A 19,721-nucleotide genomic window follows, 5' to 3' on the forward strand; every position below is an offset into this window, starting at 1 on the left:
GGGGGGTACTTGGGGTTGGATTCCAGTAACTCAGGTGATTTCTAGTAAAACAAAACTTAGGCCTGTTGGGCTGCTATGCCTGGCTTGAGTCACAGTACAATTTCTATTTATTCTTCTAAAAAGTCTTCACAGGACCCCTCATCCCACTCTTATCTCAAACCTTAATTACACTGAGGAGCCTTCACTGGGACATCCCATTCACCATGTCATCTAAATTTGCATCTTCTCCAACATTAAGCACAGTGATCTTTATATAGTAAGTACATTTAAGACTTTTGTTGAATTGAAAAAATAATACTTGGCCTTGGAGCATAATTAGAGGGATATTTTATTTGAAAATTACCATTTTTTTCTGAGCATCAAGAGAGCATTAGACTTTTAGGGAATGGGTTTCTATGTGGCATCTGCAATTATCACAATAAGATAATTTCTAAAAAGCAATCCTAGGAAATTCCTGCAATATCAAGTTTGGGGCTAAGCTTCTTGGGTTCTCTCCTTATAGCAAGACAGCATCATTTAAACTACACCAGCCACTCAGGTTTCATGTACAAAATGAGGAGAATGATAATTATACATTGGCTGTGTAATTGGAGTCTTAGAAATGAAATTATTTTCACCATAAAAAGAAAATAAATTTCTGACATTTCAGAAATAAAAATAACCATTTTAGGCTATTAGGGTCAGCATACCCTTAAATATAGATTACCTTTTTTGTTGTTGTTGTTGGAAGGTTAACATCCTTTGGAAAGACACTATAGGTACGCAGTTCAATTTTTATCACAGTCAACAAACATTTATTAAATGTGTATTGTTTTCAAAGCACTATCTCAGGGACAGGAAGAGATATAAAGTTTGATTAAGACATAGTCCCTGTCATCATTGTAATTTACAGTCTCATAGGACTATACGGCATATAAATAGCCTCAACATAACCAGAAGATGATAGATCTAGAGATGGAATAAACCTTCCAGGTAACCTAGTCCTAATCCTTTATTTAATATGTGAGTAAACTGAGGTCCAGAGAGATGAAGAGACTTGTCTAATTTAAGTGGCAGAGCTAAGATCCAAATCCAGCTCCTCTGACTACAAATCCAGTGTTTTTTTCTACACTACATGATGTCACCTCCTGAAACATGATGAGTACAGCATAAATCATAGAGATTTAGAAGAGGCTTTAGAAGCCTTTGGCTCTAACTTCATTGAACAGATAAGAAAACTGAAGTGCAGAGAGGTAAATGTCAAGTAACTAAAGTAGTAAATGGCAGCGGTAGTAGTCAAACCTAAGTCCACTAAAACAAACACTCATTCCATTGTGTCACTAGAAGTACAAAGCAAAATACTAAGTGAGGTTGGAGTAAGGTGGTTGTTACCAATGGGGTCATTATGGAAGGTTCCAGTTTATCCAACCTTCTAGTCCATGATCCTTGCCTGAGTTAGGGATGGTTGTAAGGTCTGATGTTCAATGTTTTCGGCAAAGTCACCCAAGTCAAGAATTCTAGTTTCTCTCAACCATTGTCTCTTTCTGAAGCACCAAGACAGAAATCTGAATTCTGTTTTTCCCTTTGTAAAATGGAAATGATCTCCCCCTCCTCTGAGGAGTGTTGATTGTAAAAAAAAAAAACTTTTGTCAATAGAAAGGGCTTTAGGAATTCTCAAGAATAACAATCAGTTTAGGCCCTTTCAATTTCTTTGAGCTGACTCAGGCCAAGGAAAAGAAATGAGGGAAAGCAGGGCAAGTCCACTGGGGCTGTTGAACAGGATCTATTGTTTCCTGACTCTTTCCCCATCCTCCCACTTTAATGAAGCAAATAAAAGATTCTCTGTGAAGAGTCCCTTAATTGCATCTCCAAACTCACTGTTTTCTTGCTTTCCTGCCAGTACTCAGTCCTCCCACCTGCAACTCCTAAAGAGATGCCTTTTGTCTAGAGCTGAGTTAACCCATTATTTGTCATATGTGCCTGGGGTAAAAGAGTGAGGTGTCTCCTTGGATTATAAGATTTAGTGCTGGAAGGGATCTTGGAGAAGATCTGGTTCAATGCCCTCCTTTCTCTGGAAACTGACATCAAATGACTAGCCCAAGATGACACAAGACTATGTCCTAATAATCTTAAAAAACACTCTAACTTGTTTGTGGGGAGGGATTTGTTTGCTTTTGCTAAAAATAAAACCACAATGGGCAACCATATGTAAAGGATTTTTTTTAAGTGGTGTAAAGATTACCATTATGGAAACTAGTAGACCTAGGCTCTATTCTTGACTTTTCCACCATGTAGAAGTGTGATCTTGGGCCAGTAAATTTTCCCTTCTAGACCTCATACATCAAATGAGGGGTGAAGGTTAGACTAGAAAATATTGATAGACCCCCTCTGGCTCCAGGAATTCATCATGTAACAGTGAGAAGGACACCAGCTGTGAAGTCAGTGGATCTGGGCTCAAATCTCAACTCCAATATTTCCTATATGACTTTATTCAAGTCACTTAACTAATCTGGGCCTCAGTTATCTCGACTGTAAAATAAGAGTGTTGTACCTGATGGTATCTGAGGCCCCTTCCCATTCTAAAACTATGATTCTTTGATTCCTTAGTCACATGCTTACTAAGGTTCACAGATGGCCAATATGTCAGAATACGGCAGGTACCTGTTAGACTAAGTCAATGTTCCAAAGTCAGGCCCTCACTTTTTTTTTTTTTGGTGAGGCAGTTGAGGTTAAGTGACTTGCCCAGAGTCACACAGCTAATGATTGTTATGTGTCTGAGGCCAGACCTGAACTCAGGTCCTCCTGACTCCAGGGCCAGTGCTCTATCCACTGTGCCACCTAACTGCCCCAACTCTCCCTTATTTCTGAGGCATAAGCTTGTTTTAAGTCATTAGGTATGGTGGGACTATTTCTTAGAGCATTCCAACATGTTTCAGTGGTTAAAGTTTGGAAGCAGCTGCAGTTGGGGCATGTAACTCCAGAGCAATTTTAGAATCCTGGTGAGTATGCTGTTCAGAAGTTAAAATTTAGAATGGGGGCCTCCACTATATCAATGAGTTAGCCAAGGATAGCTTTTTGAACTTGGGTTTTGAGACATTCTAGAGATGGGCTGCATTTGGGAAGATCACATTCATTTTTGCTGCTCTTCCTGCATGCTCAGTGGTTATATGTTATTCTCTCAGACTGCCTTTCTCACCAGTTAAGAGAGGCATTTAACAAATTGGGCTATAGTTCTGTATCACTTTGGGCCTTTTCTTATAGCTAAGCAGGAGCTAAAATTATCCATCAACTCCCTCTCTTCCGGGAAAAGGGGAAGGCCACTGAAGCAATCACACAACCTGCTCTACTTCATTAAGAGCATTCCAGCTGCTATTAATTTGACTGGTATTTTTTTACACCAGAAGCTCCTTTTAAAGATGTGTGTAAAGACAGGAAAGGAAGGAGACCAATTGCATTATATAAAACAGCAAATGATTGTCATAATGGTGGCATTGGTCAGTTCCTAAATGATGGATGTGTATGTGAAGTTGGGGGCCTTTTCTCATCTTTTGCTGAGACTTTAAGGGAGTTTCCCAAAATTATTAGTCCTAGCATGAATGAAAAACAACAGGCCCTTATAATGGATGCATTTTAAGTCACAAGGCAAGGCCTGTAGATTAACATAAGACATCCACATTTGTAGAAGGGTATAAGAGAAAAAGAGTTGGAATACCTAACCAGATCTCAGTGACCACAGTGACAGGGACACAACTAGAATCCAGAGTGGGCAGGATATATGGGCTTCTGGTTTGAGGTAAGTTGGTCTACAGGCCTCAGTGGGAAAATTAAGAGTGCTGATGATTCACTAAGGCAGTACTTCTTAAGCTGTGAGTCATGACCTCATACGGCATTGAGGAAAATTTGGCAGTAGTAAAAGGTTTCTGAACAAGCAACAACTAAAAATTAATTCAAAATCGAACACAGTGGATCCTAGGCGTTTCTGGCAGTGTTTACCCATGTTGCATTGCAAAACTTCACTGCAGCCTTGGTTCTGAACACAAAGCATGCACACTTTGCACTGTGCATGCTCTCAGGCCACCCAATGCCAACAAACTTGGTCACGAGCACTAAGGGGCCCCTCAGGATATGATGCTAAGGTTATCCTGGGATTGCCTTATTTCTTGCAAGTTCAACAAGGACCTCCTGGGTTAGTCCCATTCATAGAACTGTTCAAAACCAGAAGAGACCCAGGTTTGTTTGTTTGTTTAAAGGAAGAGCAGCATCTTGTTCAGGCCTCAGAATTCTTGTCATTCTTTAAGGCTCGGTCTCAGATGCCCCTCCTAGAAGAAGTCTTCCACGATCCTCTCTATTTCAGTGGCTAATGCTCTCTCTCTCTCCTTAAATACCTTGCATAAGCTTATTTATTTATAGGCTGTATCTCTGAAGTAAAATGTAAAGATTTTGAAAACATTTTTGTCTTTGTATCTCTAGCACCTAGCATGACACCTGGTATGCATCAGGCTTCTAATAAATGCTTGCAGAAGACATAAAATATATGTCTCATGAGATTCCTATAAGGATTAAATGGCATAATGTAGGTGAAACACTTTATAAATTTGTAAATACTAGATAGGCATCAATTATCTGATGCTAATTGTTTTGCTAGGAAAGATATTACCTCCCTCATTATGCATGAAGAAGCATGGTATGAAATGATTAGAGAGATGAACTTAAGCCAGAAAGACCTGGGTCCAGTGTCCACCTCTGACAAACACTGGCTGTGTGACCATGGACAAGTTACTTAGGCTGTAACTCATTAAGTCTATAAGTTGCAGAGAAGGTACTAGCCTGCATTAACACAAGGTGGTTCCTTGCCTAGGAGTTCCCCATACTAATGAAATCCAGGTCTAGTCTCTATCTCTTTTCCTTTGACTTCCCTCATGGAGCTGTTCTAAGGAAAATATTTTGTAAAATAACATTGTTATTATTTTCTATCTTGGAAAGGGACAATTAGAAATTCTATTTTCTTTTAAATTAATATTGTCCTTATTAGGAGGGATTTTGGTCAGTGAGCTTTACATGTGTTGTAATTTCTATAGCATGGTGGCTGCAAGGTAATTAAATTAAAACCCTCATACATTACAAATGTTTTCCATCTGATTCCGTCCGACTTTGGGGGACAAAAGGGGTGTCTTCTATGTTTTAATTTGATTTTCAGGCATAATTGCATTTATTTAAATGCAATACACCTGTGATATTGTGAGGACAGCTATGACCTGTGAGTTAATAAGTATTTTGTTATACTTGTAAAGGTATTATTCTTTTCCTTTTACTGTGAATCAAACCCCCACTTAACCCGAGAATCCAAACAGCCAAGGGAAATTTTGTGGCTATGTTTTAATGAAAGAATTTTGGAATGTTAATGTAATTTTAATGTAAAGTTAATGTAATGTCTGTAGTCTTGTTTTAGATAACTATCATAAATATCATTTGTAGATTAGGCGAATGGAAGAAATACAATCAAATCAGATATTTAAATCAGAATGAAATAAGTTCACGTCCATCGATGGTAACAACCTCCTTCCAGGTCACTCAGGTTTAAAGCCTCAGAATTATCTCTGATTTTTTTCCTCTGCTTTTTCGGTCCTTTTTCAGTCCTCCAACTTACATACATAATGAGCTACCAATTCCTATCAATTCTTCTTTGATAATACCCTCCATTATCTGTTCATTCTTTTCCAATTGCACCATAGACCAAGACCCAATGATGTCATATCTGACTAATGAAATGGCTTACTCATCATTCTCTCTGACTCCAGTATTTCTCCATCCTGTATATGTTAGTAGATTAATCATCCTAAAGAACTATTTTTATCTTGTAACTGCCTTGCTCAAAATTTTTCAGTGACCCTAACCCCATAAATTATAATTCAAGAACCACCACATGAGTAAGAACAGTACAACTCATATCTATATGGTGTTTAAAGTTTACAAAGTGTTTCTTACCACAATCCTGTGAAATTGGGTACTGCAAATATCCTCATTTCATGGATGAAGAAACTGAGGATTGGAGTGGTTAAGTGACTTAACCAATGTCACATGAAGTCATTCAAACCCAAGTTCTTTGTCCTACACCATTCTTGATAAATATCTTGAATTGCTTTCCAAAATGAATACCCTGCTTGGACTAGTTTAATATGTTTACTATCTTTCAAACATAACACATGCATGTCTGCTCCTATACACTGGCTTTCACTATTCTATTTTGCTGGGCTCCCCTCTCTGCTCACACTCATGGAATCACAGAATTTCAGAGTTCTGAGGGACCTCAGGGGTCATCTAATCAAACCTATACACAAAAGGAATCTATTTATGATTACATACCTGACAACTGGTCTTTTAGTTTCTGCTTGAGGACTTAGAAGGAGGAAGAACCTCCTGCCTCTTAGGCAGCCCATTTAGCTTTTGGACTGCTCCAATTGGGAGCAAATTTTTTCAAGACATTTACCCTCTTAGCAATTTATATTCCTTGTTCCTCATTCTATCTTCTGGGACCAGGAAGAAAAAATTAAAATAAAACCTCTGCTCAACATGACAGTCCTTCAAACATTGAAGACAGCTCTCTGAGTCTTTTATTCACCACAGTAAACACGACCAGTTCCTTCAACTGATTCTCACATGTTGTACCATTCAATAAACATTTGTTAAATGCCTACTATATGCCAGACACTATGCTGAAGACTTGGGATACAACAACAACAAAAACAAAAGACAGTCCCTGACCTCAGAGAGCTTACAATCTAGTGGAGGAGTCAATGTTCAAATAAATATATACAATCAAGCTATATACAGGATAAATTGGAAATAATTAAAAAAGGAGGGCACTAGAATTAAAGGGGATTGGGATAGGCTTTCTGTAGAAGGAGGGATTTTAGTTGGGACTTAAAAGAAGCCAAGCTGGGGAAATAAGTAGGTGGAATTGAGGAAGGAGAGCTTTAGTAGCTTTAAACTGAACTTAGATTTTTGGGACTCCTTGTATGACATGATACACACACACACACACACACACACATATGTGGGTATGTATATTGCATGTTTGTTTGTATTATATATACAGTATGTATGTAGTGTTTATATATATATATATGTGTGCATGTGTATATATATATATATATATATATATGCATATATATATATGCACACATATACAGCAAAAAGTGAAACTATTGTACTTCACTACTTTCTTTGTTCTACACCACTTCATATAATTCCTCCTTTTTTTTTCTGAATTCTCACAATGGTCATTTCTTACAGTGTAAGAACTATTCACATAACATTTGTGTAGGTGTTCCCTATTGTTAGGTGCCCATCTTTTGCTGTTGTTGTTGTTTTCTATTTTAATGTTTTATCAATGATCTTTATTGATATCACTGCTACTTCCCAATTACTCTCTGCATTACCTATAGTAGAACACTTCCTTGTCACAAAGTACAGTTATCCCAAATGAATAAATACATAGCCTATGTCTGACAATATATGCTTTGCTCTGAACCTATAGTCTATCACCCTTCTGTTTATAGGCATACTTCACTTTTAGTTCTCAGAAGTCTTTTTGAAGTCTTTCAGTGTTTTTTTCTTTCATATTATTGTATTCATCATATAAATTACTCCCATGGTTCTGTTTACTTCTCTCTGTATCATTTTATATGTCCTCTCAAATTTCTCTAAATTCCTCATATTCTTATTTCTTTCAATGCAATCACATTTTATCTCATTCACATACACGATTTATTTACCAATTGAAGGGGAACCCACTTTCAGTCCAATTCTTTGCTATGACAAAGAAAAAGTGCTAGTATGGGTATGTGTATATATATTGGACTTTTCTCATGATCTTTGACCTCCTTGGGCTATATGCCTAGCAATAGTATCACTGGATTACAGAGTAAGCACATTTTAGAGACATTTTTAGTACCATTCCCATATGTTTTCCTGAAAGGTTAAGCCAATTCACAGTTCCAGTAATGGTACATTAGTATGCCTGACTTCCCAGAGCCCTTCTAAAATTTATCATTTTCATCTTTTGTCACCTTTGCCAGTTTGATGGGTATCAAGTAAAAGCACAGTTGCATTGATTTGCATTTCTTTTATTATTAGTGATTTGGAGCACTGTTTCATATGGTTATTACTAGCTTTCATTTATTCTTATGAAAACTTTCTGTTCATACCCTTTGTCCATGTATCTGCTGTTCTTGTATTAATTCCCTAATATGCTGAATGTCAGAACTTTATCAGAGATATTTGCTGTGAAGATTTTTTCCCCTAATTAACTGCTACTCTTCTTATTCTAGGGGCATTATTTTTTCATGCAAAGGCTTTTTAATTTTATGAATTAAAATTATCTCTTTTACTTTTTATAATCACTTATATCCTATCTAGTCATGAATGCCACCTCACCACCACTCAGCCATAACCATACAAATACTTTTCCAATCGCTTTTGTCCACCTTGATATTATTTACTCCTGAACACCTATACTATAGCATAATAAAGAATTCTTCTTCATTTGGCATTTATGCCCTAATTGTAATAGGAAGAGCACTGGTCTAGGAATCAGCATACCTGGGTGCTACTCTTAGCTCTACCACTTAACTAGCTTTAAGATATTATATGTATGAGTCACTTCCCTCCTAGGGGGTAATACTTTTCTTACCTACGAAATAAGGAGGTTGGGCTAGACAGCCCTTAAGATCTCTTTCTACCTCTCACAATCTGTGAAATTGTTAGCTCTATTTTCATACACACTAGTCTTATCTGTCCAAGAAGATTATAAAGTAATTGAGGGAAGGGAAAAAAGGAAAGGGGGGGGAGCGTTTATCTAGGACTTACTATGTACCAGACATTGTGCTAAGTTCCGGGAATACAAAGAAATTGACACAATCTTCAGCATTTCTATATGTCCCAAAGTCATCAGTCAGTGAACTAACATTTATCAAGTGCCTACTGTATACCAAGCACTGTGCTAAGTGCTAGGGAAACAAAAACAGTCCCTGATCACATGGTTCTGTGTACATAACAAGTACTTGGCAAATATGTATTGATTGAAGGAATATGTAAAACCTCTTTACTTACTGAAGCAAGATCTCTGCATTTTCTTTTTGGTCCTACCCAATGATTCCATCAGCATAGGGAATGCCTTCAGTAGAAAGACCATTAATGCAAAGCAGCGACATTTGTGTAGATGAGTCTAATTCTTGGGAATTTTAACTACAATCAAAATTTTATATAAGTAAGACCTACTTTTTTCTGGCAATAAAAAGAAAATGCATATATTCATTGATTAGTTTTATGCTATTAATGTCATTTGTTGTATGGTTTTAAATTTCAACATTTGAAAAATGCTGGGTTTAAAGTCAGAAAGATATGAGTTTTACTAATGGCTATGCCACTGACAATTTGGGGCCCTGGGCAGGAAAATCTCTTAACCTCTCTGAGTTTCAATTTCCTCATCTGTAAAATGAGATTAAACATCCTTGCACTATTTATCTCACAAAGTGATTGTGTGGGTCAAATGAGCTAAAATCAATGGGAAAGAAACACTTTGTAAACAAAATTATTAAATAAATTATAATTATTTGATATGTCTTTTTTATAACAGACCAAAAATGTAAAGAAACTTTCAAGACTGATCTCAGGGATATTTTTCCCCTAAGGATTTGGGTCAGATTCTTTGACCTTGCAGCACTGAGAAATCTAACCCATTCGCTCCCCTAATTAAAAGTTGTATCCTGAGTAGTGCCTCTGAGATGCTAGCTGAAGGATTCATGGCTTTTCTTTTTTATAGTACTCACAGGTCTAACAAAGTGACCTCATATCAGTTTATCTTGGAATATTCAATCGCCCCTTAACATTGGTCAGCTTCAAAGTATCCACCTTTAGGGAATTAGTGTCACATAGGGTAATAGAGTAGCTGCAAGGAAACAGACTTTGTCTCATTTTTCTGTAGCAGGGGTGAACTGTCTGGACCACTGAGCTTCAAGCTTTCAGGATACTCTGCTTTATTTTATTGGTCTCAGTCATGATCTGGAACATGAAAGGAAATATGAGGAAACTTCAAGCTGAGATCATTCTGCAAGTCAAAAGATTAAGGTGAGGTCAGGTTTGCTTACAATTACCCTGTATCAAGTTACCAGCATAAGTTAAGATGCTAACCAGGGAACCGGAGGTTTGAGAGAGCAACGGATTTACCCTGGCCTGGATTTCCACTGCTTGAATGTTTGAGTGAACTAAAAAAGCAATGCATCCTTGTAACCAAAGAAAAAGCAAATACAGAGTGTCAGTTGACTTTTCCTATGTCTTTCATTCCCCTTTTAAGAAAGGATGTGAGCCTTGCAAAGCTATTTAATTTTGAGAATTGGATTGGCCTTCCTTTCCAAGAATCTTGTGTGATAGTGAGATCAATGCCTACCATGAGAGCCATTTATTTTATCCAATCACATGACTCATGGAATTAAAGATGGGTCTCTGTGGTTTGGTCAAAATAACCAAATTATGCCATGGTAGTATGACCTTTTCCTTTCTGTTTCTGGAAACTGTGTCTCAGGTATTTGTGGTCCAATAAGCCAAAAATATATATGACCTGAATATGAAATGTCACTCTATGAAAAAATTATGGCTAGGAAGAAAATTCTTAAAGGAGGATTAAAGTAATCCAGAAAGAAAAATTAAAATATATAACTCTGATTATATGAAATTGAAAAATGTTTACACACAAAACTATAATGTAGCTGGTGTAAAGAAAATGTTTAATTGGGGAAGAAAAAAAACCTTTGTATGTAATACAGCTAATAAAGGTCTGATTTTTAAAATAGATGAGGAAACAACATTGATATATAAGATTGTGCTATTCCCTAGTGGATACATGGTCAAAAGATGTGAAGAAACAATTTTCAAAAGAATTACAAAGTGTTAGCAAAGGAATTAAATGTCCATTCAACACAATGGATATCTGTGTTTCTGGTTGTGCACATCAGAGGTGTAAAACACATGGCCCATAGGTTGCATTACAGCCCATGACAAACCCAAATGTAGCTGAACCAGAAGGTAATTGGAAATGTCCCAGTGTAATTAGAAAATATTTAATAAAATTAATAAAAATATAATAAAGCATGGATAACATTAATATATGATTTTCTAAGTCAATATGTGGCCAGAAGGGATCTTTGGATATGATTTAATGATCCTCATTTCTAATTAAATTTGACATCACTTATATCCATAGTCTGAGAGACAATGGCAGAAGTATTCTCAGACTAAAGGTTGGAACTGGGTAGGAGATGCATCAGGAGACCAAACTTACACATTTCAAAGGGAGTTATTCAGTTCCAAACACTGGAGAAGGAATTATGAAAAGAAAGGACTTTAAAATGGTGCATCCATTTAGAGCAAGGATTTTTAGCCTCATCTCTACTGGATCCATAAATAGATTTCAAGGAGTCTCTGAATTTGAAAAAAAATACTTCTTCATTTTCACTAACTTTTTTATTCCTTTTGTAATCTGATGTAATTTATTTTATACATTTAGAAATTATTCTGAATAGGCTTTATCTGACTGCCAAAGGGATCCAACACATACATGTGCTCGTGAGTGTTAATTTTGTTTTGTTTTGTTTTTGTTTTGTTTTTTCAGGCAATTAGGTTTAAGTGACTTGCCCAGGGTCACACAGTTAGTAAGTGGCAAGTGTTTGGTCTGAGGCTGGATTTGAACTCAGGTCTTCCTGACTTCAGGGCCAGTGCTCTATCCACAGTGCCACCTAGCTGCTCCTTGTGTTTTTGAGTCACATGGACCAGAACTAGATTAAGCAGAAATGCCATTTAGAATTGAAGATCTCAGTTTCCCCTGAAAATAAAGTCAATTTAATCTATGGCTAGAAAATATATGCCTCAGTATACAGAGTAACACTAGAAAATATTTCAAAATCTTAGTAATTTAGGTCTATTTTTTTTGTATTTACTTCATTTCATATTCCCCCTTTAGTTTCTTAGTACAACTTTTTAATTTGAACTAATTTAATTAAGATATGAGACATTTGATGACACCAGACCCAAAAGTCAGGGGAAGCATTCAGATATTCTTTAAAGTTTGGGATAAGTTGATGACAATGGGAGTGAAAGAAATAAGGAGGCTTTGAAAAAGACACTTTATTCAATTGACCTTAATTTTCTCTCTCCACATGTTTCCTAAGTCAAATTGAATAAGTTAGCCATGGCTTCTCAAGGGTGTTTCTTAATATGTGGTTAATTTTTTAAGCCTTTATAAAGACTCAGAGGGTAAAAATCAAATTGCCACATAGTTGGTAAATTATCCAATTAACAACTCAACAATTGTCAGAAAGCCTGTTGATGATAATCTCTTCAGTCTCATAAACTTGGATCACATTTGGTTGCTGTTCTGCCAAACACTGAAGTTACAGAGACAGTGACACTCGTGATCATTGTCTGGAATGATGCTGTGAGACCTTATCCTTGGGTGTTCATGATGAAGTTTCTCAAAATCTGTTGAGTGAAAGTCACTCAACCCCAATTGCCTCACCAAAAAAAAAAAAAATCTATTGAGAGAACAGAAATCTGTAGTGGTGGTGAGTGGGAGAAAGTCAGCAGCAGTGTGATTCTGTGGTAAGAAAGAAAAGACAGTTTGAGAATATGTTCAGACGTGGATCCCCGGTATTTTTTTTCACCTGACATCCCACATGGCCTCTTCTCTAGAGATATCATAGAAGGAAGCATGTAGAGCCTATTTATTTTTTAAAGTAATGTATTTTAAAGATAAAACTTAAGAAACTTCCCAAGTGACATAAGGTGAGGATCTGAGGACAGCTGAGTGCCCCTAAGATAAACTTTGACTTAGAAAACATGAGGAGAGTAAAAATTAAGGTCAATTATGAAGGCAATATGATTGTTCTAGTCTTTTAAATTGGGATACATTGTAGTATATAAGAAGTAAGGGAAAAATGTATAATAAGGTTGGAAAGATAAGGGGGCAAAGATTATAAAAGGCTTGAAAAACTAAACAAAGGATTTTATATTTTATCATAGCAGCAGTGGGATTCCATGGCCTAAAATTCTTTCCCAGGAAATGGTTCAAGAGGGATGGGAATGTTTCAGAAATGAAATTATAAAGATACAAGCAAAAATTATTCCAGTGTGGGAAAAAGTGGGGAGAGGACATTTCCTAAAGAAACGGATGTTGTAGCCAAGGAAACTCATTGACTAACTCAGACTTAATAGTATCTGTATAGAAGATTGAAGTACGGACAAATCTCAGCAAGTAACCAAGAATGAATACCCAAAAAAGAATCCCAGGCCTGGATGTCAGGAGTACGAAAGCTTAAAATAAGATAAGGCTAGTAATAAGTGCTAAAGACAATAATAACAACAACAACGAAGTTAGTTTTTGTTTTGCTGCATTAGCTTCTGCTGTGTTGACTTAAGCTCTGTTGGAACAAGAGGAGGATAGGGCCTCTATCAAAGAAAGAATACTATTCTTATTTGGGGTCAATGGGATTATGATCACATGTGACAGGGAGAAGGCTTAAATAATCAACACTGCTGTTTCTGTTTTCTCTTCCAAGGAGAATGATCTTTGAACTGGGAAACAAACTGAAATAGGACAAAATTAAAACAGCTAGCAGGGAATTGAAGCCAATGAGAAGTGAGAGACAGCTTTAAACTTCACTTCAATTAATTCAAGTCTCTGGACCCAGATGCACATTACAGAATACTGAAAGAACTGGCAGACATGACTGAAATCTTACTGATGATCTTTGAAAAATCTTGGAGAATAAGAGAGATTCAATCAGACAGAGAAGAACAAATGTCCCAGTTTTCACAAAAGAAAGATTGTTGCATCTCTAATCAATAGGCCGATGAGCTTGGCATTGATCTAGAAAAAAAAAATTCTAAAATACAGTGTATAAGGGATGGTTTGTTAGAATTTAGAAAAGGAAGCAGTAAGCACCAAAGACCATCATGATAGTAAAGTCAAGAACAAGTAATAAGAGATAACCTCTTTCCTTTTCCCTTTAAATACGATATCTAGAATGGTAAGTCAGATGTGTTGTTAATCATGGAATACTTAGATTTTAGCTTAGAGATGTGTCACAACATCTTTCAACATTTGGTAGAATAACCAAACCCAAAGATATTTGTCAATACATCAGTATCACCTTAGAAGGAGTCCCTTAATAATATGCCCCAAGGATCTATCTTTGGCCCTTTGTTATTTTTATTTGTAATATTTATTTTGTTTATAATATTATTTTTATCAAGGATATGTGTGAAGTCATAGAAAGCACACTTGGCATATTTACAGAAAGCTCAAAGCCAAGAGAGAAAGCTAAGATACTGAATGATAAATTTAGGAACCAGCAAACAACCCTTTTTGTTGTATTTGTTTCTTGTCAACAGGGTTTGACCTCCTCTAAGTCTCTGAATTTTCCATGACTACCAACAGAAGACATGGGCTGAATGTAGGTTATTCCTCTTTCTTGGCTTATTACCAGTCTTCCTGCTTTTCCTGTCAGACATCTCTTCAATATTTTTACTCTGTCTCTTGTGTGCAATTGTTCATTGGCAATATGTTATAACCTAATTACACCCACTATCCATCTCTCTAGTACCCTTTGGCCAACACACAATTTTGATTCTTCAGAGATTATGGCATTTCATGATTCTGGGCATGTAGGCCATCGAAAAAATGCTGTTAAAAATGGGCTTTTGTTTCACAGAGAAATTATTATTTAAGGGGGCAGCTAGGTGGCACAGTGGATAGAGCACCAGCCCTGAAGTCAGGAGGACCTGAGTTCAAATTGGCCTCAGACCAAACACTTGACACTTACTAGCTGTGTGACCCTGGGCAAGTCACTTAATCCCAGTTGCCTAAAAGCAGGGTAAAAAAATTATTATTTAATATAATTTTCAATTTACAAAATAAAACCTTTTTTCTTTTTTTTCCTTGCAGAAACATAATGATGATGACTTCTCTCAAAACATGCCTAGAAATTATGAAACACATTTCACAATTCTTTGTATTATTTTAGCATTCTCTAATATAAAGAATCTTTAACTTGAAACCGGTAGTACTGCTTTGCAGGGTAAATCATTTCAACATTGAACCTCAGTTTCCTTTTCCTATAAAATGTAGAGAATAAGATCTCTGCTACCCACCTCACAGGGTTGTTAAAAATTCATATGGAATAATATATATGAGAGTGAATTAAAAACTGTATACCACGAGATAGATAAGGTTTTGGGGTTGTTGGGTTTTTTTTTTTTTTGGTGGTATTGCTAATTAGCTGTTTAATAGCATTCGATTCATTATTTTTAAAAATAACTTGGTTTAAACTAAATTTAAGCCAATTAGCATTAAGTGTCTATTATCTACCGGGCACTGTGCTAAGAGCTGGAGATACAAAAAAAGGCAAAAGACAGTCCCTGGCCTCAAGGAGCTCATAGTCGAATGGGGGAGACAGCATTCAAACGACCATGTACAAACAAAATAGATACAGATTAAATTTCAACATGTTTTCTCCTTCAGAAATGGGCCCTTATGGGCACTGATAGTTTGTAAGTATGTGAATAAGACCTGCAAAATACAGAATTAGTGATTAATAATAAAGGCTAACATCTGATCCTGTTTGCCAGGCACTGGAGAATGTAGAAAGCTTAGCTAAAATATAAGGAAGTTACACAGTATGGTGAAGTGAACAATGGCTCTGGAGTCAGGGAGCTCGGTCTCAAATAATGATTTTGATGCTTACTGCCTGTTTGGCTGTGGGTGAGTTATTTAACTTCTCTAGTCATCAGTTTCCTCATCTACAAAGTTAAAGAATTGGGCTAGATGGCAGCTAAGGCCCCACCTGTCCTTCTCCTAGATTTATGGTTCCAAAAACCATTGGTCTCTGCCATCACGGAACTTACGGTTTGTGGGAGGGGGCTGTGACACATACACAGATAACTATAATACAAGACACATGCAGAACAATGAGACTCTGGTTACCATGACGGTTGGCAATTTTGCTTTACTCCCAAGTCCCAGGCCGCAAGTTGAAGTCAATCCCTACCCAGAATACATCAAGTCACGAGGGCCATTCACTGAGATTGTCTGCAAGATTATTCCCTCCAAATATGAAAAAGGATATTAACTTAATATAGGATGCACACCAAATACAGAGGTCAAGGATTCAGGACACAATAAGATGGATTTGGTTTTGAGAGCAGCATATGCTTTCAATCATGATTAAAAAGCCTGTCCATATATGGAAAATTAATCTATTGTAATTACCACAGTGAATGCTTTGAGTTATTTTGACAGTAGTAGTGAAGGGTTTGCACTGATTTCTCCCCAGATAACGATAGATTTTTAGAATAAGAGAGTGGAATGTCACATAGGCTGAATTCTTGTGGTATAGCAGAAAAGATATCAGTTCTGTGGTGGCATCCCTGCTCTTCCAATTACTACCTTTGTGACCTGGGGAACACAATGGAAGTGTTCAGCCCATCTCTCTAGAATCATGCCCTTATCACTAATCAATATGGTTCCCTCAGCACTAGTCTTGGAAACACAGATAGTCTTCAGGGCATCATAAAGGTGCTTTGGATTGTTAGTATCAGCCTAAAGCTGAATTTTATCTGCCTTCTTTCTGAGCCAAGTATCCTGCAAATCTCTAAGCTTCACTTTCACTTTACTTTTGATGGAATTAAATGCTACCTTCTTAGAGATGAATGAACTATCCTGCTGGTAAACCTGTGGAGTTCTCATTTTTCACTTAGCAGCTTCTGAATTTCCCCATCATTTTCTGTCAAACCAGTCTTTATGTTTGTGAGTGTTCTGGCCAAGATGAGTAAATGCAATGCTGTATACCAAATCTCTGAAAGCTGCCCACTCCTTTTCTGCTTCACTGTTGGCCTAACAATTAAGACCAAGAAAGCAAAGGTGCTCTATCAGCCAGCACCATACCATCCATATATGGAACCATTGGTTACAGATGGATGCAGTTTTGAATACTGTGGATAAGTTCACTTACTTTGACAGTACACTTTCCAGGAATGTACACATTGATAATGAAGTTGACACACACATTGCCAGAGCTAGCTCAGTGTTTGGGAGGCTCCAAAGGAGAGAAGAGATATTAGATTAACTACAAAACTGAAGGTCTACAGAGCTGTTGTGCTGACCTCATTGCTGTATACTTGTGAAACCTGGACAGTATACCAACATCATGCTAGGAAATTGAATCACTTTCTTAGGAAGATTCCAAAGATCACCTGGCAAGATAAGATACCAGACACTGAGGTCCTTTTTCAAACTAAACTGCTAAGCATTCAAACTCTACTGCAGAGAACACAATTCTGATGGGCTGGAAACATTGTTCAAATGCCAAACTTACGCTTTGCAAAAAAACTATTTTAATGAGAACTCACACAGGGCAAATGTTCACTTGGTGGTCAGAAAAAGTGATGCAAGGACACTCTCAGGGTCTCTCTTAAGAACTTTGGAATTGATTGTGTGACATGGGAGGTACTGGCACAGGATCGCCCAACATGGCGTGCCCTCAGCAAAGAACATGCTATGCTCTATGAACAAGGCAGAGTTGAAATAGCTCAAAAGAAATGCAAAATGCACAATTTTAGAGAATCCACCCCAAATGTTCACATGGACTATTTGTGCCCGACTTGTGGTAGAGCGTTCCAAGCTTGTATTGGTATGATCAGCCACAGTCAGACATACTGTAACTTGACTCTAAAATAGTGATGTCGTTTTGGTCCTCTTTGAGAAGAGACAACAACCAACCATGTGACCTCAGGCAAGTTACAACCTCACTGGACCTCCATTTCTTAATCTATAAAACTAGGGCTTTAGACCAGATGGCCTATAATGTCCTTCCCAGTGTATGGTCCTGTAAACATCCTTGAGAAATGTTCATTCAGCTTCTTTTTTGGACTCCTCCATTGTTAGGTAACTCATTACTTTATAAAGTAACCCATTCTATTGCCTCCTGCGTTAGAATCCTGCTTCGGTCGTTTACTAACTCTGTGAGCCTAGCTGAGTACCTTAGCTTCTCTTGGTCTCATTTTCCTCTCCTGTAAAATGGGGATGATGATAATAGCATGTAAATCATAGGGGTGTTGTGAGGATTAAGTGAGATGGTATATATAAAGTACTTTGGAAATGCTAACATGCTACATAAATTTTAGCTGTTAATGCAAAATGCCAGCCTGTCTCTGACTTAGATAAGTTTTAGGGAGTGGCCTAAGGCAAGCAGAGGTTAAATGAGCTATGCAGGGTCACACATCTAATAACTTTCAGTCAGATTTTGAGTCTAGATCTTCCTGTCTATAAACTCAATACTATGTTCTCTACAGCATGCTGCCAAATCAATGACCTCCAAAAGCTCCCCCCCCCTTTAGTGTTTTACCCTAGAATCATAGAATTTCAAAACTTGAAAGTACCATAGCGATCATCTGGTCCAGTCTCCCATTTACAGATGACAAAACTGAGGCCCAGAGAGAAGAATGATTTGCTCCAGATCATAGTACATTATATAAGGGAAAGAGATAGGACCAGAGCCTAATTCTATGAAGTACTCCAGGCTGTCTCACTGGAGTGCTGGAGAGTTTAGAGGCAGGCAGGCAATAGGCATTTATGAAGGCAGGGGTGGGGAATCTGCAGCCTGGAGGCCACATGCGGCCTTCTAGGTCCTTGGGTGCAGCCTTTTGATTGAGTCCAAGTTTTACAGAACAAATCCTTGTATTAAAGGGATGTGTTCTATGAAGCATGGATTCAAAGGGCCACACTTAAGGACCTAGAGGGTCACATGTGGCCTCGAAGTTACAGGTTTCCTGCCTCACTGGATTTATTCCGTGCCATACATAGTACTAAGCACTAGGGATGCAAATGCAAGGAAAAAGAAAAAACAAGTGAGGAATTATCATTTCTGACAGCTAATCTGACATCCTTCCATACAACAAATTTAGGGGAGAAAACTCTTCTCCTCCCACTCCCTTATATGACAGAGATATTGATTAGACCTAAAGTAGAAAAGTTAATAAAGGACTAACCCAGAATATAGACAGCTAGGTGGTGCAGTGGATAGAGCGCCGAGCCTGATTTCAGGAGGACATGAGTTCAGATCTGGTCTCAGACACTTATTAGCTGTGTGACCCTGGGCAAGTCACCTATTTGCCTGTTAGCCCCAGTCTCCTCATCTGTAAAATGAGCTGGAGAAGGAAACAGCAAACTGCTCCAGGACCTTTGCCAAAAAATCCCTGATGGTGTCACGAAAAGTCAGCCATGACTGAAACAACCCAACACCAACAAACCCAGATAATAGAAAGGCCTTTCTATGACATAGCACAGAAGCTATAAATTAGAAGAAGACCTAACACTGTTGAGTTAAAAATGCTCACTTGCAGCCAAAGTAAGGAGAGTGATGAAGCAGTTCTTTGTTGGCTTAACCAAAGCCTTATGTTTCATATGTAGTTTACCCTACTTGTATACAGGTGCATGTACTCTGAATTCTGGCCAGTCAATAAATTCTTTTAATCAATGAAGAATTCAAGCAGGAAGCTCTTGAGACATACAACAGGGTGTGCTGATAAATGTTTACCAACTGGCTTTCTAGAAAAAAAATTAAGGCAATACATACTTTTAAGTTTAATCTGCATTATTAAAATTTTTTCCATCACTTTCTAAAGTCTACCAG

The sequence above is a fragment of the Phascolarctos cinereus genome, unplaced genomic scaffold, assembly GCF_003287225.1.
Source record: "Phascolarctos cinereus isolate Bilbo 61053 unplaced genomic scaffold, phaCin_HiC Scaffold_3;HRSCAF=262, whole genome shotgun sequence".
NCBI lineage: Eukaryota > Metazoa > Chordata > Mammalia > Diprotodontia > Phascolarctidae > Phascolarctos > Phascolarctos cinereus.